Below are 23,476 nucleotides of genomic sequence, written 5' to 3' on the forward strand. Positions count from 1 at the left end.
GTCTCCAGCTTCCCAGTAAGGCCTCAAAGCTGAAGATGCTGAAGGTGAGAACCTTTCCAAGTGTGCTGTTCTTATACAAAACCTGACACATTCAGAAACATTCATAAGTTCATAAACACCTACTAAGATAAGGATCACTTCTGTTTTGTCATGGTATTTTTCACAAATTTGAAAACACAATTATGTCTCTGGAGGAACTTGTTTTCATCTATCTTGGCTAAACATAACCCCAGAGAGACTTAGAATAAGTGTCTTTTGCTTATTATTCATTTGGAAATGTTTCTTAGATATGTCTTCCATTGAATTGTGGTGATACATGAAGGACATAATTTGGCTGGGTATCTTTGAGTCAAATAGTTTAGGGCAAACTACACGTGGTCCTGGGGAACAATGCTGCCGTTGGTGGAAAAATCTTTTTCCAGCAAAATCATTGAGTGAGAGCTTTAAATCTGCCTAACGTTCATCAGAAAGTTAATTCTGCACAGAACTGCTACATCTGCAGCCTTCAGTCAAATTCTAACCCCAAGAACTGTTCCAAGGGGAAAAACATTCCTTTCCCCCCGACTCCTTGAACAGGCAAGCTAATTCACAAAAGTAATGGCCAAACTTTCCTCATACAAAATATTTTTTTGGAGTGCAACTTGGCAGTTGAGTAAAACTCTCATCAATGTCCTAATTTGTAAGGGCCGGTTTTGCCCGGTGAGTTTTGCAGTCCTCAGATAAGTCTTTCCTTTCTACATGAAGAGTTGTAAATCAATGCTTATTTCTTTAGCAGACTTTCCTCATGGGTTAGACTTCTTCACTGCATGGATGAGGGGAAGTGGGCAACTAGAAGGATAACAGGCCACAGGCAGTACCGTACTGTTGACTCTAGTTAATCTGATGATAAACATCAGCCTTATCTGAAGTGAGTGTGAGTGACCAGGTGCCCTCAAACAGGAGCATAGCTGTGTAGAATAGACAAAAATGCTGGTACTAGAGAGGCCACCATAGACACAACATATATTAAGCTGGACTGGATAGACAGTTGGGATTTTGGTCACACATGCAGCAGTTAAATTTTGTTTTTCATGTACTGTACATATTGGCCTAGAAACACCTCATTGATGTTTATCATCATCCTGTGTTAGCCATGTCTGTGTTTTCACTGATGCGATGCAACTGGCTAATGATCAGGGCTTTTTGGCTCTCAAGACTGAAGACAAATACAGACTTGTTCTCAGTTTTCTCTGATCCTGCAAATGCTGTATAAAGGCCCGTTGTTCGCAAAGTCCGCTGTGCTGTAGTGTGGTATCCCTAACAACCAACACCGTGCCTGTTTCTCTCCAGTCTTAATACCTCAGAAACATTTTTGCACTTCAGGGGTTAGGTCTGATGACATGTAAAACATGATTGTTTAATAAAATTATTTGAAACATTTCAGAACGATGCTTTGTCTGAACTGTTTTCCTCCCCCTGTCAAATTGTTAGTTTTGTACGTGCTTTCAGTGACCTCATTCTACAAAGAAATGAAAACTGGACATGCCTTTTTGAGTCAGTTCGGTAAGAGCTTTCACTATATGGGATAAATTAGTATAACTTTACTGGCCTTTAAAGGAGGGTGATAAACTCTGGAGATTTATATCCCAGTCTGGGGATAAATAAATGCAGATAATCTATTTTAATTTACTCATAAAGACAACCACAGAAATTCCATTAATGTAATTATTACTTCATAACCAGCAGCTTTAGCTGAAAGTTTCCAGTGAGGAGATACAGCCATTACCATCCTCAGTAAGTTGTTCCAACAGTTAATTGCTGTCTTTAGTACTATTTCTAATGTGAATGTGGTCAGCTTAACTTGCCAGACATTAGAAACTGTTGTGCCTTTTTCTGCTACACTGAGGGAGACCCTTTTTCTAACACAAATCTCACAGAATTTGGTTAAGACCACAGGAAAAAAAAACGTGAATGATGTTGTAAAAAAAAAAAAAAAGAAAACCGAAGGTGCTGCTGTAATAACATACTTGTCCTATTTCAATTTCTCTGTATTTCTGGAAAGACTGTTGCTTTTATAGAGAGAAAAGTCATTTACAATAATTAACAAAGACTTCTTCACCAAACTCTTTGAGGCTTGGGTAGCCTATTACAAAAATGGAGTTGTTACCCAATAATGTAATATGCAAAATGTTTTCCTTATGTTAGTTAAAATTTCTGGAGTGGTTTGTTTTTGTGAAAAACTAGATAAGATGGTGTTCTTTGTGTAACTTTTCCTCACGTGAAAATTATTATGTACCAAAGGGTGATCCCACACCAGTTAAGTTGGTGTCATCTGTAGGAGGTGTTACTGAGCTTGCTGTGGATTGAATGTATTTGTCTCCATCATTCATTAAATGAGACAAATACCTGTTCCTTCTTGGTAAAGCAACAGTGAGAGTCCCAGGTAGAAAATTATGTCTAAAACCAGGCTTGTTTGTTTGCAGATCTGACATGGGAATGCTTTATGAATAGTTTTTAGGGGAGGCCAGGCTGCCAACATATTTCCAGCAGGGAGAGGACAGTCTGTATTTGTAAAAACATCCCCATCCCAGTTTGTTTGAAAGAAGTATACAGGTATTTAGGAACACGTGGAGGCCATAACTCGTGACCTCACAGGTTTCAAGAAACAGGCTAGTTAGAAGTTGGGTGAACGTGCATGAAGGTTACACCCTACTTTTTGAAGGGCAGGATGTTAGGTGAGAGGGAAGGGGGAAGGGATTAAAAACATAAATTACATACAGTGGGCAGGGACTTCTTGCACTCGAGACACCACGTTTCAAATGGAGCAGTGAATTAAGAAGACACTTTGTACTTTGGATGAAGGAACTCTGGCCAGATACATAATGGAGGTCACACAGGTGTTAAGTGAAACTGGATTACTAAAAGAATAGTGGCTCTGCTAATAAAATCACTTCTATTAGGGGTGTTCATTACATGTGTTAAAGTACTCTTTTTGCACAGAGGTCAGGTTTCTGGATGTAAGCACAGTGTACTGAAATGTCTGTGATGCAGATTGGGGGGCAGACAGGAAAGAAACTGAGCGAGACTTTAAGCTTAGGTCTAAATCCAGTAGAATTTGATAAATCTATAAAGGGGTGAAAACACTTCCTGGGTTTCTGTCTTTGAAAGAAATAAATGGCATCTCCAACTAGAGCTACATACACCAGTGCATCGGATAAATTCAGCTGATATTTGAGAAACAGGCCTTGGCAAGGGAACCTGGAAGTAAATCACATTTCCCACTTCATTCAGCAAGCAGTATTACTTACTCTTGATATCTCTTAAGTTCCACAAATACGCCAGAAGAAGCAGCCTTGCCATGTTAAACTACTCACCTCTTTATCTGGAGGAGATGTAGGCAGGAGTATTGTGATAAACTAGGAAATGTTCCAAGTATGGCAAATTGATCCTTCCTCAAGTTACTCCCAGGTTTTTTTGCAGTGCCACTTGGACCTTTCCTGTGCCTTTCAGAAAGAAAGAGGTAGGATGGAGGTGGAAGAGACAGCAGAGAGTAGCTCTGCACAGTCATAGCGATAGGACAAGAAGACATAGCCCCAAGCTTCGCCAGGGGAGGTTCAGGTTGGACATTAGGAAGAATTTCTTCTCAGCAAGGGTCATTAGCCATTGGAAGGGGCTGCCCAGGGAGGTGGTGGAGTCACCATCTCTGGAGGTGTTTAAGAAAAGACTGGACATGGCACTTAGTGCCATGGTCTAGTTGACAGGGTGGTGTCAGGGCAACGGTTGGACTCGATGATCCCAGAGGTCTCTTCCAACCTGGTTGATTCTGTGATTCTGTGTGATCAGTGGCTGGACTGGCTGTTTGATACAGTGACAGTTTCAGGAGTGTATCGTGGCTCTTTGCCATAATGTCTCTTTTGAAAAGTTTTTATAACTTTTCTGTTATTCACTAGTTAGTCAACTCTTTCCCAATCTTTAAAAGAATATGTTTGTACAATGAGGGAGCACATCGTTGAGATAGTGAAAAGGAAAATATAAGCAGAAAAGTTAAGTGACTTGTCTTATGAAGAAGGTAAACGCATTACTGTTGGCAAACTGAGGAGGGTTGCTGGCCAGCCAGATTTCAAATGCTGATGTTACATTTATAACCTCTGCTTTTGGACTTCATGGTGCAGTGTGAAAAGTACTTTGTGCTAAAGCAGGATCCACGCCAGTCCTTGTAACCAAGAAATACCATTTAGCAATGGCTCAGAGGTTTTGCAAATTCACCTGCAATCCCTTGCTAAAAGGGGAAATCTTCAGTCTTTGGACTGGTAAGATGGTTGTTACAGACATGCAGTATCCCAGCCTGAGCAGGCTTCATGTTCTCTGTTCACATCCTGAACTGGCCTGCTTGTGTTTAGACTCTAGGGCTCTGAGGTATGTTTATCAATCTTGTTTGTTTTGCATAAACAAAATAAAAAAAGAAAAAGGGCTTCCTTCAGCATGTTTTCAATCCCTTTCCCTGGACTGGAGAATGAATCAGGAGAGGCCCCTGTGCTCCTGCCAGCAGGGCGCTGTTTCCCATCAAGATGGAGAGGCTGAACGGTACTGGTCAGAGTGGGTGGGGCAATATCTGCTCTTGTGACTGTTTTCCCCTCAGTACTTTTACTCCTTTGTCTCTTGTATCAAGCTGAGGTCTGCCTCTATTCAGTCAATTTTATTATTTTTAGCAGGTGTTAACTTCTGTCTGCTCAGCAGCTGTTTTGAGGGACAGGCATAGTTTTAGTGGGTTTTTTTAAACTTTTTTTTAGAACACAATTTTTTTTTTTTTACCTTATGAAGGGGAATTAGTGAAGTGAATTCATCAGTGTGATCACAGGTTACTTTTTGTAGTAGATATTCCTGATGTATTTTTTCCACTCCATACTGTAGTGAGGAAAATAATGATCCTGTTAATTCAAATGTTTGTTGCAAATGAATGTAATGGCAAAAGTTCAGTGTGGGATCTGTGCTGGGTGATTCATTTGGTGCATGTGAGTGTGCACATTCACCAGGTGTGTATTCTGCACAGGCTTGCATTGATTCTGGAGCCCATGACTTGTCAGGAGGTAAGTACTCAGCGTGTACTCACAGTTACTGTCTCGCAGAGTCAAATCCCACTTCTGGATGTCACAGAATCACAGAATCAACCAGGTTGGAAGAGCCCTCTGGGATCATCGAGTCCAACCGTTGCCCTGACACCACCCTGTCAACTAGACCATGGCACTAAGTGCCATGTCCAGGCTTTTCTTAAACCCCTCCAGAGATGGTGACTCCACTACCTCCCTGGGCAGCCCCTTCCAATGTCTAATGACCCTTTCTGAGAAGAAATTCTTCCTAATGTCCAACCTGAACCTCCCCTGGCGAAGCTTGAGGCTGTGTCCTCTTGTCCTATCGCTAGTTGCCTGGGAGAAGAGGCCGACTCCCACTTCACTCCAACCTCCCTTCAGGTAGTTGTAGACTGCACTAAGGTCACCTCTGAGCCTCCTCTTCTCCAGGCTAAACAACCCCAGCTCCCTCAGCCGTTCCTCGTAGGTCAGACCCTCCAGACCCTTCCCCAGCTTGGTCGCCCTCCTCTGCACTCGCTCCAACACCTCAGCATCTTTCTTGAAGTGCGGGGGTGAGGGGCTGCACAGCTGAGTCAATGCCATGTGATGGAGTAATGCCTGCGGGGCTCCCCTCCCCACCCCAAACACGGACCAGTGGGGTGCATATTGTCATCACAGCACTGTAACTAGTATGGCCAGAGCCATGAAATGGGTGGCCAGGACAGCTGCTCCCAGTCAGCCTCATCGTTGTTTCCTGGTGCCTCCTAGGTTGCGGGTCTGAGTCTGGTAGCACATGCTCTGTAACTTGGCAAAGCAAGAGCATAGCCTTGGCAATGCTTTTGCTGTGTGTTTATATTGCTACACGTTGATATTACTGAGTAGCTTATTCTACTACACGTGAACTCCACACAGACTTGCTCTGTTGGGAGCACTGATTAAATATATTAACAGAAGTTCACGAATTAGTGGGAAATCACCGAGTAACCCCCTCTCTGGATAATTATGTTTGCTTCCACAAACGCAGGCAGAGCAGCGAGAGGGGGAGATGGCAGCACTATGGCCTTGGGCACGAGAGCGGCAGCCCCACAGAATGAGCTGTGGAGATGTCAGGTTGCAAGGAAGAGACACACTGTCTGCAGTGACCTGGGCTTTAAAGGCTGGTGAATGTGCTACGTGGCAGGAATTGACAATGTTTTATGGCATCTATGGGGCAACCACACGTCTGCTCTTGGCCTGGTATTCTCTGGAGCAGTTAGTGCATAACGTAGCCTCTGTAGTATAAACTAGGAAGGACTGTGCCATCCTGGGGAAATCTGCTTTGATACTGAGCCTGCAACAAGATCACAAGTGGACAGAGGGAAAACTTAAGTGCTCGCATACTTTGCTCTTGTACCGATCACTTCTGCAGCAGGAATGGGCTTTTTGCTTCAGTGACACTTCGATGTTCTCAACACAGTCAACTGGGAAAATGTTTTATCAGTACTTGCAGAGGACTGCACTGGTAGACCACTCAGATAAGAACAACTCTCTGGGAGCCTTTATTAAATTAATTGCAGTTAATAAAGGTGTTTCTGGTCTCTCAGGCCAGATCTGTGGATGTGGTTTGTACCTTGTCTCTTAAATTAGTTAATGCTAAACTCAGACATGCTTTGAGTATGGTCCTGTTTCAGTCACTACCCTAATTTTAATCCTTTAGAGTAAGAATTGCCATGAGCTCATGATGATGCTCTGTCTTTTTTTAGTATTTTTTCAGATCTGCAGGTTCTTTAAGCATGTTAGGTTCTCTCCAGGCTGAACAAACTCCATTCCCTCAAACTTTCCCCCCAGAACAAGTACTTCAGCTCCTGACAATCTTGATGGCCTTCCACCAGGCTTCTTCCAGTTTGTTGATGTCTTCTGTTGGGGGGACCAAAAAAGGACACAGTATCTAGATGTGGTGCAAAAAGTGGTGAGTGGGGGATAATTGTTTCCCTCAATCTACTGGCCATGCTCCTGTTCATACAGCCCAGGACACTGTTGACCTGCCTTGCTGCCAGGGTTCACTGCTGGCTCCTGTGCAGCCTTCTGTCCACCAAGATCCCTAAGACCTTTTTAGCAGAGCTGCTCCTCAACCACTCAGTCCCCAGTCTATCATTGCAGGGGTTATTCCCACCCAGATACAGGACATTGCAGTGGTTCTTGTTGAATTTCCTGAGGTTCCTGTCAGCCCATTCCTCCAGCCTGCCCTCTTCCTCTGAATGGCAGCCCTGCTCTTGAGTGTATCAACTGATCCCACTAATTTGCTATCATCTGCATACTTGACAAGAGTACATTCTGTCACCTTCTCCAGGTCACTGATAAAGGCATTAAACATGACAGGTCCCAAGTAGACTCCTGCAGTACTCCATTTGTTGGTAGTATCCAGGTAGACAATGACCCATTAGCCACTACTCTCTGAACTCAGTCATCCAACAAAATTTTTACCACCTAGCTGTTCACCCATCCAGACCATAATGTTCTAATTGGGGTAGCAGAATGCTGCGGAGACCATGTGGAAACCTTGCTGAAGCTGGGGTGAATGAAGCATGCTGTGCACTCGATCATAGATTCAGTCATTTTATCAAGTTGGTCAAGCACCATATTACCCTTGCTAAATCCGTGCTTGCTTTTCCCAATCACCACGACCTCTTCTGTGTGCCCAGAAATGTGTTCTGAGAGCACTTGCTGCATGATTGCTCCAAATGCTGAAGAGCACTTGGGATTCAACCCAGGAGGCTGAGTGTTGCCACCTGCAAGTAGCTATGAAGCTCGTGGTTGAGGTCTGTTTCCCATTCACCAGTCATCACACTGGTCTGCAGTTGCTACCATTCCTCCATTTTTTTAACTGAAAGAGATTGTTGCTGTTACTTCAAGGTTCATGTTCTGCTGATCAGGTATTATATGCTGCAGTGCTGATGCTACACAGCAAATGTTGTTTTATTTGTTTATCTTTAATCACGGAATGACACCAGAAATCCAGACCTGACAGAAGGATAATGTTACAAATTAAAGCACTAAGAAGCTATGCTCAAGCCTGGAGAAGAGGAGGCTCAGAGGTGACCTTAGTGCAGTCTACAACTACCTGAAGGGAGGTTGGATTGAAGTGGGAGTCGGCCTCTTCTCCCAGGCAACTAGCAATAGGACAAGAGGACACAGCCTCAAGCTTGTCCAGGGGAGGTTCAGGTTGGACATTAGGAAGCATTTCTTTTCAGAAAGGGTCATTAGCCATTGGAAGGGGCTGCCCAGGGAGGTGGTGGAGTCACCATCTCTGGATGTGTTTGAGAAAAGACTGGACATGGCACTTAGTGCCATGGTCTAGTTGACATGGTGGTGTCAGGGCAACGGTTGGACTCGATGATCCCAGAGGTCTCTTCCAACCTGGTTGATTCTGTGATTCTGTGATTTTGTGTTTTCTCGGAAAGGCTCTTATTTTCCATGGAGCCTCATTTTGGAAGGCGCAGGATCAGTAGTTTCAAGTAATGCATGAAAAGCAGGTCACTGCCTGGTGGAGCCCTGTCTCCTTTACCAAAGTTAGTTTCCGGTGAATGAGGCAGGGAGGTGGTGTAAGAGGTGATAGTCACATGATTAAACAGGTTGATTCCGGTCTGCCAACTTAGACAGTGCTTCTAGGTTAGTCTCTTGCTGGACATGGCTGGACTGAATTGACAGATTGAACAGAGGTTATGCTCTGTACCCTAATTCTTAAACTTTTCCTTCAATCCTGTCTACTCAAGCCAAAGCCTTAATCCTTGGCATCATTCCTGGTACAGTTTTCCATCACTGTGGATGTGTGACATTATTCTGACCTTACCTGCTTCTTCAGGACTCCTTGGCACTGTAACCTCTGTGCTGTCCCATGACCATAGTTCTTGCTGCTCCTTGGGTGGGTGGGTGCCTGCCTTCTCTTGTTCCTGACCTCAACCTGCCTTGGCTGCAACTCTTCTGCTTCTGTCCAGCCAGCCTGGCTTTACCCTAAAATGTGACCATGTGAGAGCTGTGTCAGCACTACCCTCACTGTGTTTCTGGTTCTGAGTGCCAGTGTCCTCCCTCCTGGGGTGGTTAAGCCAAACTTCTTAGGTGGCCGTTGCTTTCTCAATTTCTGTTTACCTGAAATAGGGCACATGGGACCTCTGGTTACAGTAATGAAAGTATACAGTGACTAACAGTCTAGAAAATGAGTTCTTGTTTTGGTAAATGTCAAACTTACTGTTCCTCCAGGTAAGTCTTAAGCAAATAAATCTTGATGCTCAATATATTGAGCGTGCTCTGCTGTTGTCTTCATACTGGAGAGAAGAAATACTAGCATTAAGAGCCAGCAAAAAATGTTAAACAACAGCAAAACCTTATGCTAATACTCTTGCACTTAGCTCATAGTTAAAAATGAACTGAAATCTATGTGCCTCAACAGCTTTTTTTTGTCTGTTCTGTTTTGGACCGGAGTTGTGCAAAAATGTCACTGATACGCTCTGATTTACACGGATGTGAATCCAACACGAGGGCCCTCTAGAGTTAATAAAATAAAGCAAGCAAGATATTTATGTTTGCAGAGGGCAAACTCTTAGGTGCTTCCTCAGCTGCTTGTTCATATGATTTGTACAGGTTTGCTCTGACACTGCAGAGGCCATTTGCTATTCTCATTGTTTTATGAGTTTTGCGGTGGAAGAAATCTGGAGAGAGATTTATATCCTGCTTCTTGTTTCTGTTTCTATGATTGACTGGGTTAATTCTGCTTATAGGCGTGTTGGGACTGCCAGTAATCTCTTTTAAGGTGAGTGTGGAGATCACTTGTCCTCGCCTGCCTGCAGACACAGAAGCTGAGCTTTGCTGCTGTTTGTGCTGTCTGGGAACAGCTTCCTCCTGTGAGAAATACCTCTGTAACGATTGCCGGGCGCTGAATATACAACGGAAGAGCTGATAGCGTCTGTATCTGTTGATTCAATGTGGTAAGAACAGTCCAGCCTCTCAGAGTTGCCTCACAAACAGTTCCCATTTGAATTGCTGAAAGAAACGTTGAAATGGGTGTATTTTATAGAGAGGTAAATTCTGTGGTGTAAGCTGCATGCTTGCTTTTCCTCATTCATTCCGTACATGGTTCCCTTTTCTTTGAAATTTTAGTTTCCTACCTCAGAAGCTCTCTGAAACCTCTTTCCTTCTCTAACATTCACCTTTCAATACCTTCCTCAGCATTGCTAGAGCAGAGTCCTTCACCCTCTAACTTTTGCTATAACTCACTGATGCCTGTTACAGTTATAGTGCTTCTGTTTCTCTGCTATTTTTAAAGCTGCTAGGAACAGTAGGAAAGGTGTCTACAGAGGAAAACAATAAACAGCAATCTGATTTTTTTTTCTCTGTTAATTTTTCCAAGATATCCTTGACTAAGTATTTGCTAAGGGGTAGCAGTGAAAGCCAGGGTTAACAAAGTAGCCTTCGGGTAGGTTTTTTCTTTGAAAAAAAATCTGTGTGTCCTTCCAGCTTGGCTGAAACATCTCTTCTGTCTTCCTAGACTTTAGAGCATGCTTTATCTACATTTTATTGTAATTGGGTGACCTGGCTGGTCAGGGTCTCTTCCAGTGAAATATAAATGGTGGGGTACCAGCGTACGGAGAACACATGAACTGTGAAGGTTGTGAGGAGAGCTTAGAAAGCAAGTTGTTTGTTCCCATTTTATTCATTCAGTCATTTGAAGAGTTATGCTACTTGGAGAGATGTTCCTGTGAGATAAAGCACACCCCTCAACTTTGTGTGTCTGCTTGTTTTGAGGTGGTAGAAGCTGTTCAGATACAGTGGTAGTGTTCAGATTTGGTTGATATCCAACCAGGAAGACTGGAAAGATGCATTAGCTGGGACTTGTGCGTCTCCTCAACAACAGGATCTGGTGGCTGATTGTGTGCTGAGTCCCACTCACTCGAGACAAGCCTGTGCAGTCCTCAGCTGAAGGATTATTTACTGATACTGTAGCATCTGCCTTGAGTAAGTGACTGCGAGAAAAGCTGAGGTACAAAGTTGCAGTTTGCAAACTACGCTGTGGTAACTGCCCACCTTCACCTGCTTCCAGGGTTGGGTAAGACACCTGTTGTGGGGTAGCTACCAAAAGATAAGTAAAACATAAACCTGTGCCCAGCTTAGTGCGTAACTTCATCCTGGAGCATCGGGAGGACAACAGCCTGCTTTTGGGAGTGCAGAGTACTCCCTGCTACGCTGGAACAGCACCCATGTGCCTTGTAGAGCATCTTCCTCATGGCATCTCCGAAAGCGGGGAAATGTTTAACATGGTGGGTTGGATAACGACACAAAAGCAGGAAGGAAGCAGAATTAAGATCAACAAGCAAGAATGAAAAGAGATTTTGCAGGTAAAAGCTGAAAATGTGTCAAACCCAGATAATTTTCCTGAATTCAAACTGGGGTTGTCTTAAGGATGTATTGTAGCACCTTCCCTGCACGGACACATCAGCTAGGTGGATTATAGCCCTGGACAACAACGCTTTGAAGTTCATTTATTTTACTGATTAAGGAGTAAGGTGTAACACCAGTAAGCAAGCAAATATTATGATTGATACACAGCTACAATCAGATTTTAACAGTAATGCTATTTTATTTCTGAACCAGCATGTTTCCAAGTCAACACAAGCCAGCCTGAGCAACTTAGGAGCTGCTGCTGTTAGTTTATGGTAACGTTAGTAAATTTGCTGAGGCGTCACATAATGGGAATCATTCAGGTTAATATACTTAATGCCGTGGTGTCAGTGACGTTGGTGTAAGGTCGGAAACTGCTCATATTAGCCCTGCTGATAACGCTGGCTGTATGAGACAGTTTCTTGGAGCAGTGTTGGGGAAAACAACTGCTTTTGCAGTTGTCACACTTCATATCTAGCAGTAGGGAGAAGACACATAGTAATGTTAAAGATCAACATTAAAAAAAGTGTATGGCATATAAGGAATTTATACACCTGTACATAAAGAGATGACCTAAAATTCTTGACCTTATCTCTTGCCTTCTGTTGAAAGACGTGAAGCTGCTGTCCTGTGGTTTCCAACGACAGCTCAGTACCTCTTTGCTATTGGGACTGGCTCATCCCACGAATGGTGGGAGAAAACGGAGCCCTGCAGCTCATATAATCCATCTTGGTATTTTATATCACATCTGTCAATCATTAGAGTATTGAACAAGGTTATTTCCCATCATCCAGATGAGTTCTGAGAAAATAACTTTGTGCTGCAGAGTAATTTAATATTTTTCTTTTATAACGCTGTACATTGTGCTGCAATATGACGAGATTCTTTTTTCTTATATGGCACCATTATTTGCTTTTTCCATGGACAAAGGCCAAGCAGATGCCCTTTGTTGCCTGCATAATAAACTCCTTGGTGGTGGCAAGAAGGAATAAGTTTCTTTTTCAGGGGTAGTGACTGAGCATTTAAAAAGCCAGCAGCAAGTGCAAATAGATGTGTTTCCTTTTATATTAAATACTTCTATTCTCTGTAGAAAAGAGGCAAACAAACTTGGGAAGAAGTTCACAGTTTTGATGTGAACAGCACCTTTTTGACTAAAAACCCTTATGTGTCTGTACCTAGAAAGTCCATGCTCAGGCCTCTCCTTCCAAAATTAGCCCTGGAGTAAACTGCTTTCAAGGTGGGGATCCCCGCAGCTTAGAGGAAAGCCAGGAAAGCCACTGCTGGAGTTGGAGCCATTGAGAGCAACTGTCAAATACCAACAAGTGACAAGAAGAGAAAAAATCACTTTTGCTTCAGTGACCTCCTAGTCTGGGATCCTCAGGGTTTGGCTCCCCTCTGCGTGCAGGCAGGTATGAGTAATAAATAAATCGTACATTGCAGTGAATGCTTGTATGGTACTGAGGGCATTACAAGTCAGTGAGGCCCAAACAGTCTTCTGCACTGTCATCTGAAGGGAATGCATTTAAAGGCTCCAATTTCAGGCTTCATAATATCCCTATCAGCCAAGGCAAGCATGGATTCCTTGACAGATCTCACTCAATGAATACAGATTTATGGTTAATTAGATATTTCATTTAGATTTTTGACCATCTGCTATCCATCATCTGCCAGATACGTGCTTTGTATTTTTATTAATGAGTCATGCCTTGTTAACATGCTTGTGTGCAGGACGGGCTGTGGTCTGCCTGAGCTCATTTTGTGCCTTCAGTGGCAGACTTGGGAGTTGCTGCTCTTGCTACGCTTGCTCCACGGGGAAGCAGGTGGGTCCAGGTGCTACCTTGCATCCCTCTCACAGATCTCAGGCCTGGCCATGTTTTTTTGGGTCAGGTATCCTGCCTGAGGGCAAGCGGGATGTAGCATTGCCATTAGGCTAGTGTGGTTTTGGAGTTGCTGCCGTGCCATAGGCTAACAACAAAACTGCTGCAAGTCTAGTAGCTCCAGTAGTTTTTTGACTGTTCTGTTTCAGATTGAATTCATGGAACTCTCTCTTGTCTCTGATGGTTTTCTGTGCTTTATGTTCTTGTGGCTCATGTACTTTTTAGGAAGGACAGGCCAGCAAGGTGAGGTGGTGGTCTTTATGTGAGAGAGAATATGGATTGTATGGACCTCTGCCTAGAGGTGGATGAGAGCATATGGGTAAGAATTAAGGGGCAGGCTAATGTGAGTGACACTGTCGTGGGTGTTTACTACAGGGCACCTGATCAGGAAGAGGAAGTCGATGAGGCCTTCTACAGACAGCTGGAAGTAGCCTCACGATCGCAGGCCCTGGTTCTCATGGACAACTTCAACCACCCTGATATCTGCTGGAAAGACAACCCAGCTAGGCACCTACAGTCCAGGAGGTTCCTGCAGAGCATTGGTGATGACTTTTTGACACAGGTGGTGGAGGAGTAAATGAGGAGAGGTGCCGCTGCTGGATCTTGTACTAACAAACAAAGAAGGACTGGTTGGGGATGTGAAGGTTGGGGGCAGCCTTGGCTGCAGTGACCATGAGATGGTGGAGTTCAGGATCCTGTGTGGAGGAAGCAGGGCAATAAGTAGTATTACAACCCTGGACTTAGGAGAGCTAGATTGGGCCTCTTCAAGGATCTGCTTGGAGGAATCCCATGGGTTAGGGCTCTATAAGGTAGAGGGGTCCAAGACAGCTGGTTAATATGGAAGCATCACTTCCTTCAAGCTCAAGATTGGCGCATCCCTATGAGTAAGAAATCAAGCAAAGGGGGCAGGAGACCTGCATGGATGAGCAAGGAGCTTCTGGCAAAACTCAAATGGAAGAAGGAAGTTTACGGAATGTGGAAAAAGGGACAGGCCACTTGGGAGGAATACAGGAATGTTGTCAGAGTGTGCAGGGATGCAACGAGGAAGGCCAAGGTCCACTTGGAATTAAATCTTGCAAAGGACATCAAGAGCAGCAAGAAACATCAGTACATCAGTAACAAAAAGAAGACTAGGGAAAATGTGGGCCCACTGCTGAGTGAGAAGGGTGCCCTGGTGATGGAGGATAAAGAGAAGGCAGAGTTACTCAGTGTCTTCTTTGCTTCAGTCTTTACTGCTAAGGCCAGCCCTCAGGAATCCCGGGCCCTGAAGGTAAGTGTGAAAGTCTGGAAAAAGGAAGACTTTCCATTGGTCAAGGAGGATTGAGTTAGAGATCATTTAGGCAAACTGGACACCCACAAATCCATGGGCCCCGATGGGATGCACCCACCAATGCTGAGGGAGCGGGCAGATGTTATTGCTAAGCCACTCTCCATCATCTTTGAAAGGTCATGGAGAACAGAAGAGGTGCCTGAGAACTGGAGGAAAGCCAATGTCACTCCAGTCTTCAGAAAGGGCAAGAAGGAGGACCCAGGCAACTACAGGCTGGTCAGCCTCATCTCCATCCCTGGAAAGGTGATGGAACAGCTTATTCTGGATGTCATCTCTAAGCATGTGGAGGAAAAGAAGGTTATCAGGAGTAGTCAACATGGATTCACCAAGGGGAAATCATGCTTGACCAATATGATGGCCTTCTATTATGGTATAACTGGTTGGGTAGATGAAGGGAGAGCAGTGGATGTTGTCCACCTTGACTTCAGCAAGGCTTTTGACACTGTCTCCCATAACATCCTCATAGGAAAGCTCAGGGAGTGTGGATTAGATGAATGGGCAGTTAGGTGGATTGAGAACTGGCTGCATGGCAGAGCTCAGAGGGTTGTGATCGGTGGTGTTGAGTCTAGTTGGAGGCCAGTAACTAGCAGTGTTCCCCAGGGGTCGGTACTGGGTCTGGTCTTGTGCAACTTATTCATCAACGACCTGGACAAAGGGACAGTGTACCCTCAGCAAGTTTGCTGATGACACAAAACTGGGAGGAGTGGCCGACACACCAGAAGGCCGTGCTGCCATTCAGCGAGACCTGGACAGGCTGGAGAGCTGGGCGGAGAGGAACCTAATGAAGTTCAACAAAGGCAAGTGTAAGGTCCTACACCTGGGGAGGAATAACCCCATGCACCAATACAGGTCAGGGTTTGACCTGCTGGAAAGCAGCTCTGAGGAGAAGGACCTGGGAGTCCTGGTGAACAAGAAGCTCACCATGAGCCAGCGATGTGTCCTTGTGGGCAAGAAGGCCAATGGTATCCTGGGGTGCGTTAGGAAGACTGTGGACAGTGGGTCAAAGGAGGTTATCCTCCCCCTCTACTCTGCCCTAGTAAGGCCACATCTGGAGTACTGTGTCCAGTTCTGGGCCCCTCAGTTCAAGAAAGACAAGGAACTAATGGAGAGAGTCCAGCAGAGGGCTACAAAGATGGTCAGAGGACTGGAGCATCTCTCTTATGAGGAAAGGCTGAGAGACCTGAGTCTGTTTAGCCTGAAGAGAAGACTGAGAGGGGATCTTATCAACACTTACAAATACCTTAGGGGTGGGTGTTAAGAGGATGGGGCAAGACTCTTCTCAGTGGTGCCCAGCAACAGGACAAGGGGCAATAGGCACAAACTGAAACACGGGAAGTTCCATCTAAATATGAGGAAAAACTTCTTTACTTTGAGGGTGCCAGAGCACTGGAACAGGCTGCCCAGAGAAGTTGTGGAGTCTCCTTCTCTGGAGATATTCAAAACCCTCCTGGACATGACCCTGTGCAATGTGCTCTAGGTGAACATGCTTTGTCAGGGGGTTGGACTAGATGATCTCCAGAGCTCCCTTCCAACCCGAACCATTCTGTGATTCTGTGACCTGTGAAGTTATCAAAAGAAACCAAGTAAGATCTTTCATTCTTAGAAGACACCTCTGTATCCATTAGAAAGTTCAGTTAACTGTTTATGTATGGGATTTAAGCAGTTTTGCCGTGCTCTGGCCTGATCTTTCAAACGATTTACTGAGAACCCAAGCTCCCTTTACTTTAGAGGAATCTGGGCAAGACGAGATCTCGAAACTGTCAGACCAGATTAAAGGGGTGGTCACTGACAGTGCTGAATGCCTGAACTGCTCACCAGCTCTTCGTTCATATGATTTAGGTTCAGCGGCTGAAGGGCAGCATCAGCAGATACTGGGAGTACTGAGCTTCAGCTCAGTGAAGGGTATGGATGCTGTGTATGTATTCACCCCTGCAAGGTCATGAAGACAGGCAGTATAGGAAAGGCTACATATACTAATGTCAGAGGAAGCACTCCCAATCACAGAATCACAGAATCAATGAGGTTGGAAGAGACCTCTGGGATCATCGAGTCCAACCATTGCCCTGACACCACCATGTCAACTAGACCATGGCACTAAGTGCCATGTCCAGTCTTTTCTTAAACACATCCAGAGATGGTGACTCCACCACCTCCCTGGGCAGCCCATTCCAATGGCTAATGACCCTTTCTGAAAAGAAATGCTTCCTAATGTCCAACCTGAACCTCCCCTGGTGAAGCTTGAGGCTGTGTCCTCTTGTCCTATTGCTAGTTGCCTGGGAGAAGAGGGCAACTCCCATTTACCCACTCCCACTCCACTCATTTACCTTGTGTCCTGGTTTGGCCTAAACCAGGCCGATTTTCCTTTCAGTGATTTTTGCTTTCAGCTAAGTCTCCTCTAAGTAACTGCATGTTTGCAGACAGTGTCTGCCTCCAAGACTGATAACGCCCGAAGTTTGTAGTTATCGCTGAGGCACCGGTAGGGATGTTGTGCAGTAAGGCTCTTGCTGTACTTATTCTTAGAGAAACCAAGGTCACTGATGAATTCCTCACTGCTTACAAGTGAAGAGCCGAAGGGGGGTTGCAGCTGCAGTGGGGAGCAGACAGGGCAGGTGACCCAAAATTGACCAACGAGGGTATTCCATTCCACACACGTCATTCTCGGTATAAAGGGGGGGGATCACGAGGGTCGCGCCCTTTTCTGCTATGGCCGGTGTCCAAGGAGGACTCCGTCTGTTTTCCTGCTGCCCCTGATCCCGATCCGTGCGTCCCTGAATACAGCTCTCGACCGTTGCTAGGCCCAGCCTGGGCCTTCCCGGAGCCTGCCCTGCAGTGCCGGTGGTGACGTGGCTGACTTCAGGGGAGCTCAATCTTGGTTTTGTATATATATTTGTATATATTTGATTATTTCTATTATTATTATTATATTTTTTTTTTCATTATTATAGTTTATTAAAACTGTTTTAACTTTCCAACCCGGAAGCCTCTCTCCCTTTTCCCTTTCCCTTTCCCTTTGGGGGGAGGGGGGGGGATAACAGAGGGCATCTGCCACAGGTTTAATAACTGGCCCAGCTTTAAACCGTGACACCTTGGAACAGAGAATGGGAGATAATTCAGTGCCAAACACTGATGACATGAAAAAGCATGAAGAGCATTCCTACACTCTTCTTGTTCTTCCCTTTTGTATTTATTTATTAATTTCAGGGCCTTTGGCCTCTTTAACTTGCAAGTCTGTAGTGTGTTGTGATGCACCTCCAGGAGCAAGGAGATACTTAAAGCAGAATGGCAATGAATTTTTGGCTGACAAAGTGTTACTGTATGTGCCCCAACACAGACTCAACTCATAGAAATTTCTACCATGTTACCAGGTACGGTTGTAGAAAAACAGCTCACTAGAGTCATGATTGGACTACACAGAGCAAGTAACTGCTAAACCCTGAGCTCCTTAGAATATAAGCAGAGCGCCTCAGCAACTTTGGGTAATAACCTCTGGTTTGGTTTCTTGTGTTAGTCTGCCCTACCTAGAAAGGCAGTGGATGGCACATATGTGACCTTATTGTATTTCACATTTTTCTCATATTCTTGATGTCCTCTGTGAGAATGGCAGGGGGGAAATAGTACAGTGCAGAGACCTGTTAATATAATTAGATGTCCTCTGCAAAGCAGGGGGCAACCTCTCTCTCCACACGAGAGGAGACAGGAATATTGTTTATTTGTAAGATGGTGGGAGATGAAGGGTTGGAGAACAAAAAGCCTCAGTGTGATAGCATGGACTTAATTCATGCTTAGGAATAAAAGTGCGGGTATTGTACAAGGAAAAAGAAAAGCATCTTAGGGATAGCTGACTCAAGCCAACAAACCTCCCTAAACATTAAATGATGTATGAGAAGCTCAGAAGAGTTATTGGAAGAAAGATATCTTTCCAGTTACACTCCTACTTCTTATAACAATTATCTATCAGCAGATACTGCCAAGTCAGTACTGCTTTTGTGAGGAGCCATTGATGTTTTAGGAAATTGCTTCTCTCTATTTTTTTTCCTTTGCTGGAGAGTTGACTTTTATTAGCCAAGACCTAGCAGAGATTGATTCTTGGAAGGAAGGAGTGACATTTGAATAGTCAGAACTGCAGTGACCTACTTCTTGTAATAGGTTGATAAGAAGCTCCCCAATGGGTTGTGCTTCTGAACAGCTGTATCTTTCAAAAACATTTGCTTTGTGGGAATTTTAATCTCATCTCTGCCCCTTTGTAGCTAACTAAGTGTGTGAGAATATAAAGATTTCCCAATGACTGAGTTTGCAAAACTGCATTTGAAGAGTTAAATGGTGCAGAAAATGGGTCCTGACTGATATGTCAAAATGTGATAAATGCTGTAATGTCACAGCAAGTTAACTCTCATTAGGAGCGGGCTGTAGAGTTGGTGGCGGCGTGTGTCTGGGGCTTGACAGGCTGGTTTTGCTCAGATTGCTTGTTTGCCTCCATCTTCTGCCTCTGGTTTGGAAAAGTTCCTTAGCTGCCGGCACCGCTCCTCCTGCTCTGCCTTCCCTGCTCCTCTCTGTGTTTCCTTCCATCCTCATACCCTTCTCCCCACTCCCTAGTTTTCTTCCCTTTCTCTTAACATAATGCCTTCCCTGCTTCAAACCCGGAGTAAAGATGAATCTATATATCTTTACTGATAACTTTAAATCATGTCTTAATTTTGAGATGAAAACTGTGTTCTAGCATTTGCTCCAATTAAACACAGAATATAGAGAAATAATGTATTAAACAGTTTATGGGGAAATTAAAAAAGGAAATGCTAAGTATATAAAATCTTGACTTTCCCAACTTCATGGTTTTCTTTTTTGGTCAAAGAATGCTCAATAGGCCTTCCCAGAGTTAACTTTTAAGTAGTTTAATATTGAGGCTGTTTATGTCAATAACTTACTGCTATGCAACAAATTTGCAAAAGGTTCAAGACAATGATCTTTTGGCTGCTTTTCAAATCAATACGAATAAATGAGGCATTTCAACAGTTATTTTTCCATTGAAATAAAACTATGTTTCACTCAGGAATAATTTCATGGAAATAGGCTGCTACAATTAGAAGTAACTTAGATTGGTGATGATGCATTTCACAAAACCTTTCCCCAAAACAGAACAGGCAAAAATCCCTCTCCCCAATGAAAATACTCCCACAAAAAAAGATCTTTCAGTTTGTGCTCGTTCATTTGAATAGAGAAAAAAATCCATTTGATGTTAAAGCTTTTCTGTTTAGAAAAATATCCACCCTCAACAGAATCAAGCTAACTAATGGAAAAGCTATTTTTCTGCCAAGAGGCTGCATCATTAAACTGGGAATTAGACAAATGAGATCCTAATGCGTTTTAATAAAACCAATATATTTCTCCCCTCGTTCTAAAACCCTGTGGTCTTGCATATTTTTTATACTTTAGCTACTGGCTATGTGGAGCTCTGTTCTAGTTGCTCACCCTGTAACTCCTCCTGACACTTATCCCTAGAGCAGGCTGTGTTACAAGATGTAGATGTGTTCTGAGTGCATAAAATATTTTGTAGTTATTCTCGAACAGTGTTCAGGAGAAATGAAGATAATTTTGAATGGTTCTTCAGCCACTGAAAATGTGAATTTGTTACGCATTTTACACACGCATATCTTGCTATTCTGCATTGTTCCATTAAAAATGCGCATTTTGAAAAGTAATGACAATATGTAGAAATAGCATTTCTCTATGTAACATTTCTGTTCCTTGAGTGTACCAAGCCATATTTGTTTCCTTTTGTGAGTAAGACTGAGTGTTATGACTTTTATTTCTTTTACTTGCAGCTAACAATTGCAGAAAAAAACATTGAATGCTGATCCAGATTCTTGTCTCACCCCTGCACTGTTTGTTTGAGCCCTTTCACCGAATTCAGTGTTCAGGATCCTTCCTGATGATGCATTAACCCAGGACAGCTTGCTCACCTATGGGCCCTGAGCTGGGTTTGGGTGCCTACCAGCGGGAGGCTGTGAAAGGCAGGGGAAACTGGTGAAAGGGGAACTCATTTCACCCATTTGAAATTTCCTCCCATTTGTCTTCTCTTGCTTAAGCAAATCAGTTGTTTGATATCCCTGCTGGGTTTTTTGACTTCCCTGTTTAATGTTTTTTTTTTTTTCTTCCTGATAAGGACAGCTCATATAAACTCCTTGGGATTTGCTTCCTTCTGTAACTTGACTAGTGGTTCATGCAGGATGAATCTGGAAAGCTTTCAAGTAGAAAAGAAGTCTACGTACTGACAGAGTAATGTGGGTATTAAACACAGTACAAGAAATGCTAGTGAATTCCTCTGTGTGGAGTCAGCTTTCCAGTGGGAAGAAGGATTTAAAAAGCTGTTACTGAATGTGAAGTGAGCAAACATTGTGCGGGGGAAGCTTTGCCACTGCTGTTTCCTATTTCTTGTTCATGGTTTTTACCTTCTGAGAGCTTTACACATGGTAGATCAAACACACCGCAGCTCCTTGTCCTTTATCTTTCCCTACTATGTCCACTACAGGCAGTCCTCCAACAGAAACTGCAACCACGAACTCCTGGCTGTCAGCAAGTTTCTCTGAGCTATGGCAGAAAGTAAAGATGTGGCCTGCTGCTCCTTTCCTCAGCAGGCTTGCTCTTTTCTGGCAGTTGCTCTGAGGGAAAGCATCAAGACGGTGCCTTCCAAAACCCCTGCTCCTCTCCAGCCAAAAGAGCTCTCCTAAAGAAGCCTTGACTGTGCTTGGTGGAGTGTGCTCCTCGTTACAAATACGGCCAGAGTTTAGGCCATAAAGGTAAGCAAAGCATGCCAGTGGAGAGCATGTTGAGTGTATTGGTTGGTCATGTCGGCAGGCTTGGTTGTGTAAAGTCAGGTGGTGAATGGTGGTGCTGGTCTTTCAAATATTTGTCTGAGCTTCCTGTTTTTTCATTTCTCATATTACTCTATATGGTGACAAGATGTCCTGGTTTGGCCTAAACCAGGCCAGTTTTCCTTTCAGTGATATTTACTTTCAGTTGAGTCTCTTCTAAGTAACTGCACTTTCTGACACTAACTGCATGTTTTGCAGACAGTGTCTGCTTCCAGGACTGATAACGCTCGAAGTTTGTAGTTATCACTGAGGCACCGGTAGGGATGTTATGCAGAAAGGCTCTTGCTGTGCTTATTCCTGGAGAAACCAAGGTCACTGCTAAATTCCTCACTGCTTACGAGTGACGAGCCGAAGGGGGGTCGCACCTGTAGGGAGGAGCGGACAGGGCAGGTGACCCAAAATTGACCAACGAGGGTATTCCATCCTATATGCGGCATTCTCAGTATAAAGCGGGGGGATCACGAGGGTCTTGGGCCTTCTTGTCCTCTTCTTCTTCTTCTCGGCCCTTCTTCTCCCTTCTCGCCCCCCTTCTGCTCTGGCCGGTGTCCCAAGAGGACTCTGTCTGTTTTCCTGCTGCCCCTGATCCCGATCCAGACATCCCTGAATCCAGCTCTCGACCGTCGCTGGGCCCAGCCTGGGCCTTCCCGGAGCCTGCCCTGCAGGGCCGGTGGTGATGTGGCCGACATCGGGGGAGCTCGATCTTGGTTTTGTATATATTTGTATATATTTGATTATTCAAATATTATTATTATACTCTTTTACACTGTTATAATTTATTAAAACTGTTTTAACTTTCCAACCCGTAAGTCTCTCTCCCTTTTCCCTTTCCCTTCATGAGGGGGTGGGGGGGTTAATAGAGAGCGTCTACCACCGGTTTAACAGCTGGCCCAGCTTTATACCGTGAATTAAAGCTGAGCAGAACTGGAAGGAAAAATGAAACCCCAAAGTTTCTCCTGTAGTCCTACTGGTATTCATGGATTTGAGTTCATGTAGTACTGGTAGGCAAGGGCATGTATGGAGTCCACTGAAGAGAAGTATTTCCCTTTATTCCTTGGAAGGCAAAACACAAAGATCAAACGTGCGCTCAAACCCCTGCCTGTAGGTGTAATCGAGACACCGAGCATAGCCTTCAGCTGTGCCCGGGGTGCCTGTCAAAATGCAAAGGTAAATTTTAAACCTTTTCCCCCCAACTTTGGCCTGCTCATGGCAGGGTGGTGAAGGTCAAAAACCAACCTCAGACTTCAGGCTGGGTTGCTACAGGGCTACTCACCCTTTTCTTACTCATCCAGGCTACAAGAGCTGCAGATTTGATTACATCACTGCTGAAACAGGTGAGGCTTCGTGACTAGTATGTACCAATGTCTCTCTCACTGGGTCTTGATGGGCAGGTGGACTCCTCTGACATGATTTCTAGTTTCTGTGGGCTCTTAGGATCTTTACTACCTTATTCCCCAAAGCAACTGAGTTATATAAAATATAGCAATGTACTTTGCACAGTGAATTGTAGAACTTTTGTCTCTTTTTACACCGAGTCAGAGGTGAAGCTCTTGACTTGCTGTGTCTGTCATGCTACATCTATCACAATAGGAACAAAAAAATGTTTCATGGTCTTGATTCAAACCAAATATAAGCATGGAAATTGCCTGCTAATTACCATCAATGTAAAGTAATTTTCTCCTATACAGTAGTTGTATTTGTTTATTATGCATGCCTATTGCAGTTTTCTGGCCAATGCTCATGATCAATACCCATAAAGGAAGAAGATGTAGAAAATTCGGGGTCTGCCTAGCAAAGCCCGGTCAGAGGTACTACAGTTTAGTTCAGCCTTAGAAATATAACATGACAGTATTGTCAGTTTTGTTATCCTGTCCTAGGTTCTCAGATAGAAAAGTGTCTTGAGTATCTGAAGGCCTTTAATTTGTGAAATAGTGTAAGTATATGGTA

This window comes from Nyctibius grandis, chromosome 23 (assembly GCF_013368605.1).
Source record: "Nyctibius grandis isolate bNycGra1 chromosome 23, bNycGra1.pri, whole genome shotgun sequence".
Lineage (NCBI taxonomy): Eukaryota > Metazoa > Chordata > Aves > Nyctibiiformes > Nyctibiidae > Nyctibius > Nyctibius grandis.